Below are 13,201 nucleotides of genomic sequence, written 5' to 3'. Positions count from 1 at the left end.
CATTTGCATGTACCTGTCACGCAGATTGAGCAAATTTTACTTTTTTCAGATCTTCCAATCCTTCTGTTTTTGAAACAAAATATTATAGTCGAAAACCTCAGTTTATCCTATCTATCTTACTTCTTTTCCCAAAAGAAACACCATTTAGAAGTTTCCTTCTTGTCCATGTTTGCTTTTTTCTACATATGTATATCTGTAACCAATCCACATTATTGATTTATGTATTTTGAAATCTGTAGATGTTATCATAATAAATATATCCTTTTGCAGGTTAAATTTTCACTTATATTTTGTAAATTCAGCAATTTTGTATATTTAGATCTAGGTAATGCATTTTAACTGCTGAATACTATTGTATCAATTTTCTCGTATGATATTACTGTAACATATTATTGTGCGGACTTCTGTTGCATAAATTATCCAATTTCTTTATCTCTTTCCCTGCTGATGGACTTGGGTTGTTTCTGTTTTGTGCAATTATAAGTGATGATTTAATAGCCATCCTAGTGCGTGGTTCTTTGTGGCCATATGGAAGAGTTTCTCTGGGGCAGAGCTTCCCAACTGGGTAATGAGTGTTCTGATATATTGATCCTTTCAGCCTCCCAGGAAGATGGACCTGGCTTCACCCAGATGCTGCCCCAGAGACTATTGCCTCTGGCTGAGAGCAGACTGTTCATCTCAGAGAGCTGGTGCAAATATCAGCATTTTCAGCATATGCTCTCATGGGATTGGTAAAAAAACTGCCCTAGCGTATGTACACTGAAGCGGAATTTCTGGGTCAAAGGGTATGTAGTAGTCACTATTGCTGTGTAACAAGTTGCCCCCAAATCATTACAAGCTCCTTGGGGGCAGGGGCCTTGCTTATCTTCTTCATAGCTCTACCTCTGATATCCAGAAAAATCAACAGATATTTCTTGAAAAAAGAAAATTCCTAGTAGCTACCACGACATATCATAGACCTACCAGGGGCCAGGCACAAACATATAGGGTCGCACGTGGCATTTGCTTCATGCTTTCTCCTATTTTCTTAGGCAAGGAGATGGAGGGGCAGAGAGATGATGGGTTTTGTCGTGCCAGAGGATTCCATTCTGGACTAGTTGGCCAGGCTGGGTGGAGATGGGCCTGGCAAGCAGGTCGGCCTGCTTTACGCCTCCTTTTTTGCCTGCCACTGCTCTTCGCTCTTTGGAGAGGAGCAGCAGCTGTGGCCTCTCTTCGTGTTCCCATAGCAACCAGCACTTACCTCCGGCTCACACTGGTTCCTAATTGCCTGATTGCGCATCTTCTCCCCCGCCAGCTCAGGATCTTCTTGAGAGCGGGGTCCATGGCGGGCTTTGCTCACAATTGTGTGCTCCAGGCTCAGTGAATATTAGTTAAATGAACAAAAAGGAATGCATGACCATCCATGCACATGGGTTTTTAAAAGCTTTCATCACAAACAAGGCACCTGGCAGCCTGTAGTGGCTGGGGGGAGGGTGACTGGAGGACCAATGCTCCTCACTCACCTCTGCTGAGTAGAATGGGTGGCTAGCCCCCCTTCTCCACTCTCCCCTGCTGCTTGGGGAAGCTCTTTTGAAAACAGGCCAGGCAGCCGGTATGTGCGTGGCTGTTGGCAGGAGGGGGATGCTGGAGCCGGTGTGACACCCGCCCCTATGCACACGCACATACACGTGCTCCCTCACCACCTCCTTCCAAGGGAAGCTATCTCATGTGGCCAGCTTTTGCTTTGAGAATTACAAGAAGCAATTGAGTTTCATATTGACTTCTAGTGCCTCGTTCACGATCTCATCAGTCGGTCCCTTTCCCTTTTCATTCCCACTGCAACCATCGCCTTCTACCTGAGCTGTTACAACAGCCACCTCCCTGCCCCCACTCCTGCCTGCTTTTCTTCCTCCTTCCTCCCCGTCTCCCACAGCACAGGAAGAATGAGGGTCCCCAAAAGAAACCTACCCATGTTATTCCCAGCCAGCCTCACAAGGGAGGGAGGTGCTGGCATCATTTTTGTGGCCTGATGAGAGCCTGTCCAAACCATTGAAACTACTAGTAAGGGTGTGGGGTGTGCGTGTGCAAGGCAGAGCTCCCAGTCCATTAATTTATTCCTTAAATGTTTGTCATCTTAGTTGTTTGACTCTGAACCAGGCACAGAAGTAGTGAGTCCTGAGCTCACAAGGATGAGACCAATATGAGTTCTTACCCCAGTGGAAGGAATGAAAAAAACCCTAGTTTGAGCTGCACTTTGTAGATGGTGCTATAGAAATGCAAGGAGCAGTATGCTTCCACAGAACTAGGGGTCTGGGTCTCTCTCTCTCTCTCTCTCTCTCTCTCTCTCTCTCTCTCTCTCTCTCTCCCTCTCTCTTGCAAAAGAAGGGACATTTGAACTTAGCTTTCTATCCAAAATTTTTGGTTGTAAGCAACGTAAACCATCTCTGGCTAACTAAAGAGAAAAGGGAATTTGTGAGGTTGCAGGTAGGCTATAGGGAGCTTACAGAATCAAGGAAAAGGCTAGAGAACCAAGTTGGAAAATAGCTGTAAACAATGGCAACATTGGGGAAGGTGTGCAGAAGGCATAGGAAGCAGGAATGGTTTGATCAGGGTGCTGCCACTGAAATGGTTGAAGGCTGTTTCCTCTATTCTTATACTACTTGCTCCAGATTTGAGGTTCGAAGACAGTGTCCAGTGACCAAGCTTAGTCCCATGCCATTATGTCCCTTTGGCTTCCATGGTAGGAGGTTGACAATTGAATTTACTGCTTCACCAACCTTACCCACAATGAAGCAGAGACAATTCGCTTAAAAAAATAACAGGAGTATAAGAAATGGAGAGGAATGAATGCTATAGAGCCACAAGCCAATGAATGTCCCACTCCTTGTCTGATGACAGGAAAAAAGGGAGAAGAGGGTCCAGCCAGAAAGAAGCAAATGGACAAAAAGTCAAAGCCTGCTGTGCTTGAGGGGGAGGGCGGGTGTTGGGAAGTATCATGTGACTGGAGTGTAAGAGAGGGAAAGGCGAAGTCCCCCCAGGTGATGAGACAGGAGCAGGAAAAGATGGACTTCAGTATGCTCTTTGGAGTGGGCCATGGGGAGCCAGCCTCTGCAGGGAGAAGGGAAAGCTGACCAGATGGCATTTTAGAACCTTTACAATTGAAACCAAGGGTCCTTATGTCTTTGATTACATTTAGTTTTAACTCTTGGCTCTAGAAATCACACCCTCTCTTTTGCCCTTCAGAGACCCAGCCTTTCCCTGGGATAATCAGCATGCCCTGAGGCATCGGAAGACAGTGGCTGGGACCTGAGTAATGGTCACAGGGTAGGGACCTCTGGCAGCTACAGATAAGATCTTAACCTAAGTTATGTTCCAGCTCTTGAGCCCTAAGGTGAAACAAGCCCCTGGCTACTTTCCCATGAGACCAGACAGATAGACGCCAGAGCAGACCTCAGAACTGTCCCCAGACCTGAAGAAGTGATCCATTATCCTCACCTCATCTGCGGCCAATCAGCTCCCAGTGTGACCCTGAACCCCTAACTATGGTGACTTGTGATTCTGCCCCAAAGAGTCTACACACCATCAGAATTTGGGCATTTTTATCATTAGCTTCCCATTCTCCTGGGTGGTGCCATCCATCAGTAAAATAGCCAATGTTTCTTCACTGCAATTCTCTGTGTTTAGTTTTTGGCTCTGCTAGCACTGGGTGGACAAACTCTTTCTGTTCAGTGACATTCTAGGGGTGTCAAGAATGCATAAGAGATGGCAAAACTGAAGATGGAAGACCAGCAAGGAACTCTTCCAGGCAAGAGATGTTGAGGCCTGAATTCCAACATTGCTCATGGACAGAGAGGAGGGGACAGATTCAAAAGAAATTTAGGATCTAGAATTTATACAAGTGTAGGGGCTGAGGGAGGGTGAGAAGTAAGAGATGGCTGGAGAAAGGTTCAGGAGGAGGAAGAAGGTTGGGAGAAGGAGTTCGTATTTTCCTATGAGCTTTAGAATGTCCAGCTCATTCTCTCAACACCTGTTCATTCAATAGTTAATGTCGGCCTAGTGTTATTTGCATGTGCCAGGCACTGTGGGGAGAAGGAGACAGAGACAGAGAGACAGAGCCCCTTAATGAACTCTCATTTTCTGATGGTGGGAGCACAAATCGATATAATTGCTGTGGAGAACAATCTGGAAATATGTTTCACTTTTAAATATGTATAACTTGCCATGTCGACGTCCAGGAATTTTTCTTAAAGATATCATTTAACAAGCGTGTAGAGATAGACATATGCACAAGGATGTCACAACATTGTTTAGAAGAATAAAAAAACTGGAAACGGCCTCAACAACCATCAATAGAGAACCAGTTAAATAAATGGTGGCTGCAGCCAGCAGGAAGGGACACCCTTGTCCCCTATGGCAGCCTTGCTTCAGGGCCTGGCAAGTCTAGTGTGGGCGAGGGGGAAAGCTTTAACCTGGAGTGAACTTTACGGTCTCATCTGTGCCACTGGACTGAACAAGTTAATTCCTGAAAGTAATTGAAGGAGGAGTTTGTCAAATCCGTGAAAATGACTGAAAAAGTTATGGATCTTCAGGAGATTTCATCCAAGAAGTTGAGGAGAAATAGGTCGCAGAAAGTTTAGGGAGAAAATTCAGTTGTGTTCTGCTTGTGATGTTCAACTCGTTTACTAGAAGTTATAGTAACTACGGTTACCTCTGGGAAGGGAGGTTGGAGGGAGGATTTTACTGAATACTTTAAACACTCCAGCATTGTTGGAATGTTTTACAATGTATGCAGATCACAGAAGTAAAAAGTCAGTAGAAACAATGAACAATAAGGACACTTGCATTTCTCGTGTGGGGGTGGCAGTCGCTGACAAGCTGCTTGGCACAGAACACTTCCGCACTTCCAGCATGTTGGGCCCCATACCTCTGTGCTGCCGGGCCTGTCCTCTGCACTGAAGGACACTTAGCAGCATCCCTGGCTTCTACCTATTAGGTGCCAGTAGCAATCCCCCACCTCAAAACTGTGGCAACCAAAATGTGTCTCCAGGCATTGTCAAATGTCCCACTGGGGAGCAAAATGGCCCCCTGCATGAGAATCACCAGTCTGGAGGGATTTTCAGAATACACAGATATCTTCGAAGCCTCTGGGCCTGGTTGCTTCATGAATTTCATCTCCTAAATGGCCCTCTGCCAGCACCTCTCCATGGCTCCATTGATCTGAGAGTCAGGAGATATTGAATCAGCCACTTACTGGCTACGTGACCATGAGCCTTCCTGATGCTCACTTTGCTCAACACTGAAATGGAGTTAATAATAATAACATGGTGCCCAGGACTGTTGTGACGGTGAGATGTCTGTGAAGTAGCAAGCCTGGGGTGTGGAAGGCACCAGTCAACCTCAGGACCCAGTGACCAACTGGGAGAGAGTGATAGGGCTCCCCAGCCACTACTTCCACAGAACCCACCTCAAGCATTTGCACAGGCCTGGGGCTTTTAAGCTCCAGGAAGCCACGAGAGCCTTTGGGGCAAAGGCTGAAGCCAGATGGGTTCCTGATACTTCCCTCCTTGGCCAGTTACCTCCTGTTATAGCAGAGAAACTTCCTCTTATTTAAGACCAAACTTCCATTTGTACTCTGGGTCTCCTGCTATTCTGCCTCCCTTGGAGAATCCGACCCCATCTTTTCAACTGAATCTTTCTTTCCCAGGTCTCCTCCACTGAAACAAACAAACCACCTTCCTTGACCCAACTTCCTTCTGCAGATACTTACTTTCCTATCTCTGTCCTCTCATATCTCACGCTTTGAAGGTATTTCATATTCAACCTGTTCCAAACTGATCACACCATCTTCCTCCCTGAAACTGCTGGTTTCCGCTTCCCTTATCATACACCCTGTCATTCCCCAAATCTCCCGCATTACCAACCCCATAGCCAGTCCTGATCATTTTACTTCCTGTGTCACTGGGCTTTTAACATTATTTATGTCCAAATAGGTCGCACATTCAAAAATCAAAATAACACAAAAGGGGATGGCATGACAAACGTCACTCCAATTTAATTCCATCAACGTCAACACCTACACCATAGGCACACGCAGTCAAAGCGCCTTTATTATTGGGAGATAATATGTCCCTGCGTCTTTATGGAAAAATGAATAAAGTGTATGCTCTTAGTTCTCCCTTTCTTCTGAAAATATACAATGTATCTGGCATTTTTCACTTAACTATGTATCTTGTCAGTCTTCCTGTTCCGTACTTAGAAACCTTCCTCCCTCTATTTAGGAGGACTATTCTCCTGGGTGGATCTACCATCGTTTATTTTACCAGTCATTTATTAGTGAGCACCAGGTATATGTGATCTTTTGCTATTGTAAGCAATACCTAAACATGTTTTTTAATCCATCCACTTGGTTCAGTCTTTTTTCCCCCCACTCTAGTGCAGCTACTACTATCTGGATTCAGACAAATCGCTTCCTAGTTGCCCAGCCCAAATCATCTCTCGCCCTTTCTTCACATGACAGCCAGAGAGGCATGTCCACAACATAACTTCGAGCATGTAATTCCCTGGCTTAAAACCCTTCCATGGCTGTCCCATGAATTTAGGGTAAAGTCAAAATACCCTTCACGATGGCCTGTGAAGACTTATCTAACCTCCCCTGCCCAGCCTCCATCCTCACATTGACCCTCTGCTCCATTCTGCTCCTGCTGGCCGCCATCTACTTCTTTTTTTTTTTTTTTTTTTTGCAGATGTCGGTCCCTCTGCTTAAAATGCTCTCCCCATCTCTGTTCACCTGGTTCACTTCTCTTTGTCCTTCTTGTCTCAGCTTACCTGTTCCTCAGGGAAGTCTGCTGTGACCTCCCTGCAGGTCAGAGCCCAGTATTACAGGATCTCATTAGCACTTATGCCTCTCCATAACCATGGGCCAGTTGTTATTTCACATTTATTTGTCTGACACTTTGATTCATGTCTGGCTCCTATTGCTCGCGCACCGCACCCACCCCCATGGACTACGAGATCCCTAAGGGCAGGGGTTTTGCCTATCTTTTCTTCTCGTGAAGCTCCCGCAGCTAGGAAGATTGACTAAATTAATGAAAGAAGGAGGCCAACAGGGTGCCAAGCAGAGGACCTGACACAGAGTAGGTGCCCAGTAAACATTGCTGTCCTCCTTCTTGCTTTCACTGTCTCCTCTTTCCTCTGGACCTCATAACAGGTCACCTTTCATGCGCACTAGTCGATGACATTGCTCTGCAACCATGAAACCTCAGCCCTTGCCTGGATCTCTGTCCCATGCACTGGACTCATTTGATCGTTGATCGTCCCTTCCTCCTGGAAATGTGCTCCCTTGTCTCGGTTCAAAGCCTAGGAGCCCCACCCCCCTGAGAACTTGCTCACTAACATCTCTTCCTTTACCGATGTCTGACATGTTTGGGTTTTTCAGGTTCCACCCAAAGCCCCTTTGCTTCTCACTCTGTATACTCTCTCTTCAGCCATCTCATCCATGCTCATAGCTTCCAGCACTATATGAGTGCCAGATGGGGGGGTCTCCTGCCCAGGTGTCTGTGAGATGCCTCAGAGCCCTGCATTAATGCCACCTCTGCCCTAAGAATGTCAGTGGAGCCAGAATGCGGAGATTGTGTCTCTGTTTGCTTACTATGATGTCCCCAGCCCCTAAAGCAGTGCTTGGCACACAGTGGTCACCTAATGAATATTGTCAAGTGCATGAAAGGAGGGGTCCCAGGATAGATATAGCTGCCTCCTCCAGAAGGAGCCTCTTTCTTAACAGGGAAGTGGGACAGAAAGAGGGTCTGGGTACTAGGTGCCAGGTCTTGGCCTTCCTATGAGAGGCCCAAGCAGGTGCCTTGTACTCAGAATAAGGGGGAAGATAGAACTCCAGGCAGGACTTGCCCCCAGGAGCTGGTGCTCTCTGAACAACATACCTGTCTTTCAGGGCCCATTCACAAATCACAAGGCAGCCTTTGGACAGAGAGGGTAGCTCATGAGAGTATGTACTCACATCATGTCCAGCCGTATTGCCTTTAAGATGAGCATGTGACCAGCCATGGCCCGTCAGAAGGGTGGAGGACACAGGCTGAAGCCCTGCAAGCCAGGAGAAGAAGCTGAGGTAGAAAACTCACACTCTTGGAGGAGGAATCAGACCACCCTGCTCTCAAGCCCAAGGCCTTAGCAACGAAGGTCAAGGGTGGGGGAGGCCAGGTTGAGAGGCGGAGGAAATCTGCTTATAGCCTTGATAATGCTGGTGGCGCAGCCTTCTACAACAGTCTGAATGAAGGCCAGGGCACTGCACTGTGCGCCATGAGAACCACACAAAAGCACAGAATGTTCTAGGTCAGAGCTGAGGAGGCCCTTTGAGACCACCCATTCCACCCACCTCATCGTTCTGATAGAAAAACTAAGGCTGAGATTAAGGCAGAGACTGTCCTGTGGTTATTAACTAGCAGGCGGGGGTATCTGGCTTATCTCTTGGCCTTGGGCCTGCTCGGCCCTACAGAGTTGACAGTCTCTTCCTGCTTACATTCTGGATGGGGGAGGCAGACTGAAAATTTTAAAAAGGATACAAAAGAGTAAATAAGTAAAATATGTAGTATGAAAGAGGGCGGTAAGTGTTATGGAGAAAAAAAAGCAGTGGTCAGGGCAGGCTTCTGGAGAAGGGGGAATTGGAGGCAGACCCACAGAAGGTGAGTGTCTGGGGTAGGACCGCATGTGGGGACTCCACGGGGAAGGTGGACTTCATCTCCACTGGAATATGAGCTCCGTGGAGTCTTTGTTTGGCCCACTGCCCTATCACCAGTGCCTGGCACATAATAGGTGATCAATAAATACTGGCATAAATGAGTGGATAAAAGAATGAATGAATAGTTCACTCTCAGTTATCCAAGGCCAGCCCAGCCACAGAAACTGCTATTTTTCCAAACAGCCAGGCAATCCGGACTTCCTGCTCCATAAGAATGTGGTGTGAGGAAAGGCATGGGAGAATGAGAAGCAAGGAAGACGCTGCTGTGCCTGGGGCAGAACCCTGAGTTAAAGATTAAGAAGGTGATGGGGAAGGGATGCGCAGAGGTCACCAGTTGTGAGCACCATGCTAAGTGCTTGTTATACAACGGTTACCTCAGCTTACATGGATTGGCAAAGCAGGTCACTCGCTTCGTGTAGTCCCTGGCTGGGGTGTGATTAGAAGCTCCCTCCTCTTTGTTGTCTACCCTCCCTCACCCCAGTCTCCCAAGCCCCTTTGCTCTGCAGCTATCCCGAAACATCACCCGGGAGCCTCTTCAGTCTCCCTGAGAAATAGGGTCTCTGGCCATCTACCCCAGAATTCAGGGCAAGGCCAGGGCCCTGAATGAAAGAATAGACTGAGAGTGAGACAGATCCAGGTGTAAGTCCTAGTTCCTCCACTTACTTCTCAGGGGGGTAGACGTTCTACCTCTCTGAGCCCCAGTTTCTTCCTGGGGATAATATCACCTGTCCCAAAGATTGTGAAGATTAACTGCAATGACTTAGGGGAAGACACTGGATTCCAGCCAAGCTGGAAACAGGGAGAGATGGTCGTAACAATCTACCATATTACAGCTTACACGGGACAACTCCATTAATTTCTACGGTCCCCTTTATTTGCACAACCATCTTCTTGGGATGAGCTATTATCCTCATTTCATAAATAGGTAAATAATTTGCCCAATCAAAGGTGTGCCATCTGGAAGTCACAATGCAAGAATCCAAAGCTGGGTGCATATGACTCCCAGGTGGATGGGACTCCCTCTACATTTCACGTGGCCAGCCCTCCTTTGCCCTCATGTGTCAGGTCTGGGGGAGTGTTGGTGGTGGTCTTAGAAAGGGTTGGTTTATCCTGGTCACCTCCTCAAAAGCAAGGTTCAGTGCACTGAGTGGCTCTCTTTGAGGCCACAGCCTGATGAGAACCTTCCTCTCAAGCCCTGTCACTCCTTGGTAGCAGCGGTGACAAAAGGAAAATGTCTGGACCACTGTGGGGAAAGAGGAGCCTCTGGGCATGGACATAATAAGGACTGGAAAGGGAGTAGCAAGTCAGCAGGATGCTGAGTACGTACAGCTCAAAGCTGTCTTGGGCCATCATTAGAGGTGGCCTACTGGAGAAGCCTCAACAACACCCTGTCCCATTGTGGCATCATGGCAGCCATCCACCTTGCATGGCTCTGCCTCATGCCCACAACTGTGCAGCAAGGTAGGTGGGCTCGTTCCTTTTTCTGCTGTTGCCTGTAAGTTCTTCTCTTCTTTGCAACGGGCTGCTAATTTTCTATGAAATGTCCAGGTATAGATTGATTTGTATTTATTCTGCTCAATCCTTGGAGAGAGGGTCTTTTCACTCTGAGAATAAACACCTTCTTTCAATTCTGGAAAATTCTCAGCTACTATCTCACAAGTACTGCCTTTTCCTCATTTGTTCCCCGTTTTCTGTGTGCCACAGTCAGGATTGTTACCTGCTCTTTCAAAGTCCGGGTCCCTCTGCTGGTGTGAACCCCTCAGACCTAGTCTCCTACTCACTAATTCTTTCCATGACTGGGTCCAGGCTATAGCTCTCTTATTCATTGACGTTTCCTTTTTTATTTCAATGACCATATTTTTATTTCAAAGATTCTGAATTGATTTTCTTTTCATATCTCTCTTCCTGCTTTTATTGAATCACATCTCATCCTTTTAAGGAATCTCATGCCTTAATTTATCTCTGTGAACATCCTAGACATGCTTATTTTCAAAATCTGTCAGCCCACTCTCCGAAACTTCATCTGGAGTAAATTTATCTGCTGATGGTCGATTTTGTTGGCTCTCTCTGAGCGTTAGATTTCTTTATGTGTTTTAGAATTTTGGGTCGCAGCCTCATTTGGAGAGGGACAGTTAGTGTTGTCTTCCCTGTGTTTACATTTCATTGTCTGTCTCTCTCCCTCACTGCTACCCCTCCCTCCGTTCAGTGGTTTTTGTGGTGGCCTCCACTGGCCACCTAGACTACCCCTCCACCCAATCCAGAATCAGGTCTTATCATGGCAGCTCAGGGTTCTGCCCTAGGGGATGTCAGGGGTCTCATGCTGCAAACTGGAGCCCTCGGGGTTTGGTTCACTTCCTGATCACGAGGCTGGGTCTGGCCCCTCCCAGCTTCCCAAGGCCTGGCGCAGACAGCCTTGTAGGCAGAACTCCCAGCAGCAGCTGGCATTTCTAGCTCTTACTGGGAGAGCTCTCCCCCTCCTCCCACTGGCTGCCGTAGTGAGCCTGGCTCAGGCCTCCCGCCCCACAGTGCGCTTGTAGCTTGCGCCCCAGGAGCTGAGTTCTGGGCACCCCCGCCACCTGTGCTCTGACGTGGGGCTGGCAAGCTGCAGCAGTGCTCACTGCTGTGTGCCTCTGCGCATGCTGGGGATCTTAGTTTTTGAGGTGGACTGTTTTCTGTGGGGTTTTCTGCTCGCCTCTCTTTCTGGGTTTGGTACAAAGAGACCCTTACCACCTTCACGGGAAGTATACTGTAATTCTAGTGTGTGTACTCTGTGTGTCATAATCATAAATTATTCAACCCATTCCCTAGTGTTGGACTTTTAGGTTCTTTTCCATTTGGCGCTAATATAAACAAAGAGTCAATAGACATCCTTCACGTACTTGTCTAATTCCTAATGCAAAGCGGCTGGATCAAAAGGTACAGCCATGTTTCAAATAGATACGTGTTTCAGTTCATATGTAGCACCCCAAACATCACCACCGCAACTAGCAATATGCTGTCACCAGTGTCTGGCTTGTTGAACAGAACAAAAAAGACCCTGGAAATAAATGAGATTGTGCTTTTGCACTTCTTTCCTGTTCCCGGTTCTTCTGGAACCCCGTGGCATACAGGGATTGTGGGCAATGCCTAGATGTCTGGATTTAAACTCTTCCAGGGCAGCTTCCACTCTTGGGAGTAGGGCAAGTACTGGCTTTGCCATTCCGGCTGGGCAGATCACTTGTTAAGCAGCCATGGGCTCCTCCTCTTCTTCTAATTTCTCAGTAGGAGGCAGCCGGGTACATTGGAGATCACACGGGCTCTGGGTTCAGACAGATCTGGATTTAAAGACCAGCTCTGCCACTGTCCAGCTGTTTCAGCTTGGGCAAGCCACTTCTTTCTGGGCCTTGGTTTCTATATCTGTCAAGTGGGGATCATAAGGCCTCTCCTGGAGAGGGATCATTAAGATGAAAGGAAATCTCGTGTGCCTCAGTCCCGTGTTTCACTGTCCTTCTGTCTCACTGTGGTCCTTCCTGCCTACCTTGCAAATAGGTCTCCGCTGCCCTTTGTCCTCTGGAGAGCCTGCGTTTGCATTGCCTTTGGGGGATGATTAGGGCTTGGGCCTGCTTTGGGGATTTGTGAGGGTGCCCAAAGCTCTTCAGACTCATGAGTTCCACCTCCTCTGCCCTGGAGAGAGTGACCAGTCCACAGATGGGAATCTGAGGAGGCCAGCCTCAGGCTCACAGTGGCCTAAGATGAAAGGCCTGGCTGAGTGGGGGTCTTCCTTTGCTCAGCGCCATGGCACATGGAGATGTTTGATCATGGGCTCAAAGTAGTGGAATGGGGTGCCAGTAAGCAGAGGTGACAAAGGGACACCTGAAGCCCCAAATGCCCACAGCTATCATGGCTTAAAACGTGGATGTCAAGACAGATAGAAAGACTCTGTCACTACAACCTAGCAAGACTAGAAGTGAAGACCCAGCCCTCCCAGGCTGGGTCACTGGCACACTCCCAACTGTCTCTGACCAGTGTCTTAAGGTCTCTGTACCCGTTCCTGACAAATCAGTGCTCTTTGAGCTGTGCCAGGCACACTGCTCTTCTTACCCTTCACTCACTTCCTCCACACCCTCACCTCCTCCTCTGTGCTGATAATACTGACAAGAGCCAAGGTTAACTGAGTGCTTGCTCTGTGCCAGGCACTGTTCTAAGCATTGCACTTGTGTTAGTTCATTCAGTTTTCGCAGTGACCTGATGAAGTTGGCATTACTATCATCTCATGTGCAGACCAAGAAACTGAGGTCTGGAAACTTGCCAAATGTGTCTCAGCTAGTAAGGGGCTGATGGCTACTGAAGCAATCATTTTATAGCTGGTTTCTGTCTTTATCTCCTTTCTTCCTACTGCCCATGGCATACTTTTACGACAGTGTCCCACAGCTCCTCCAACCCACCATGGACAAAACTGCACTGGCATTTCCCCTACACTCATACCCAACCTCA

Source organism: Pteropus vampyrus, unplaced genomic scaffold (genome assembly GCF_000151845.1).
Source record: "Pteropus vampyrus isolate Shadow unplaced genomic scaffold, Pvam_2.0 Scaffold191, whole genome shotgun sequence".
NCBI classification, from domain to species: Eukaryota; Metazoa; Chordata; class Mammalia; order Chiroptera; family Pteropodidae; genus Pteropus; species Pteropus vampyrus.
This window is presented reverse-complemented; position numbering follows the sequence as displayed.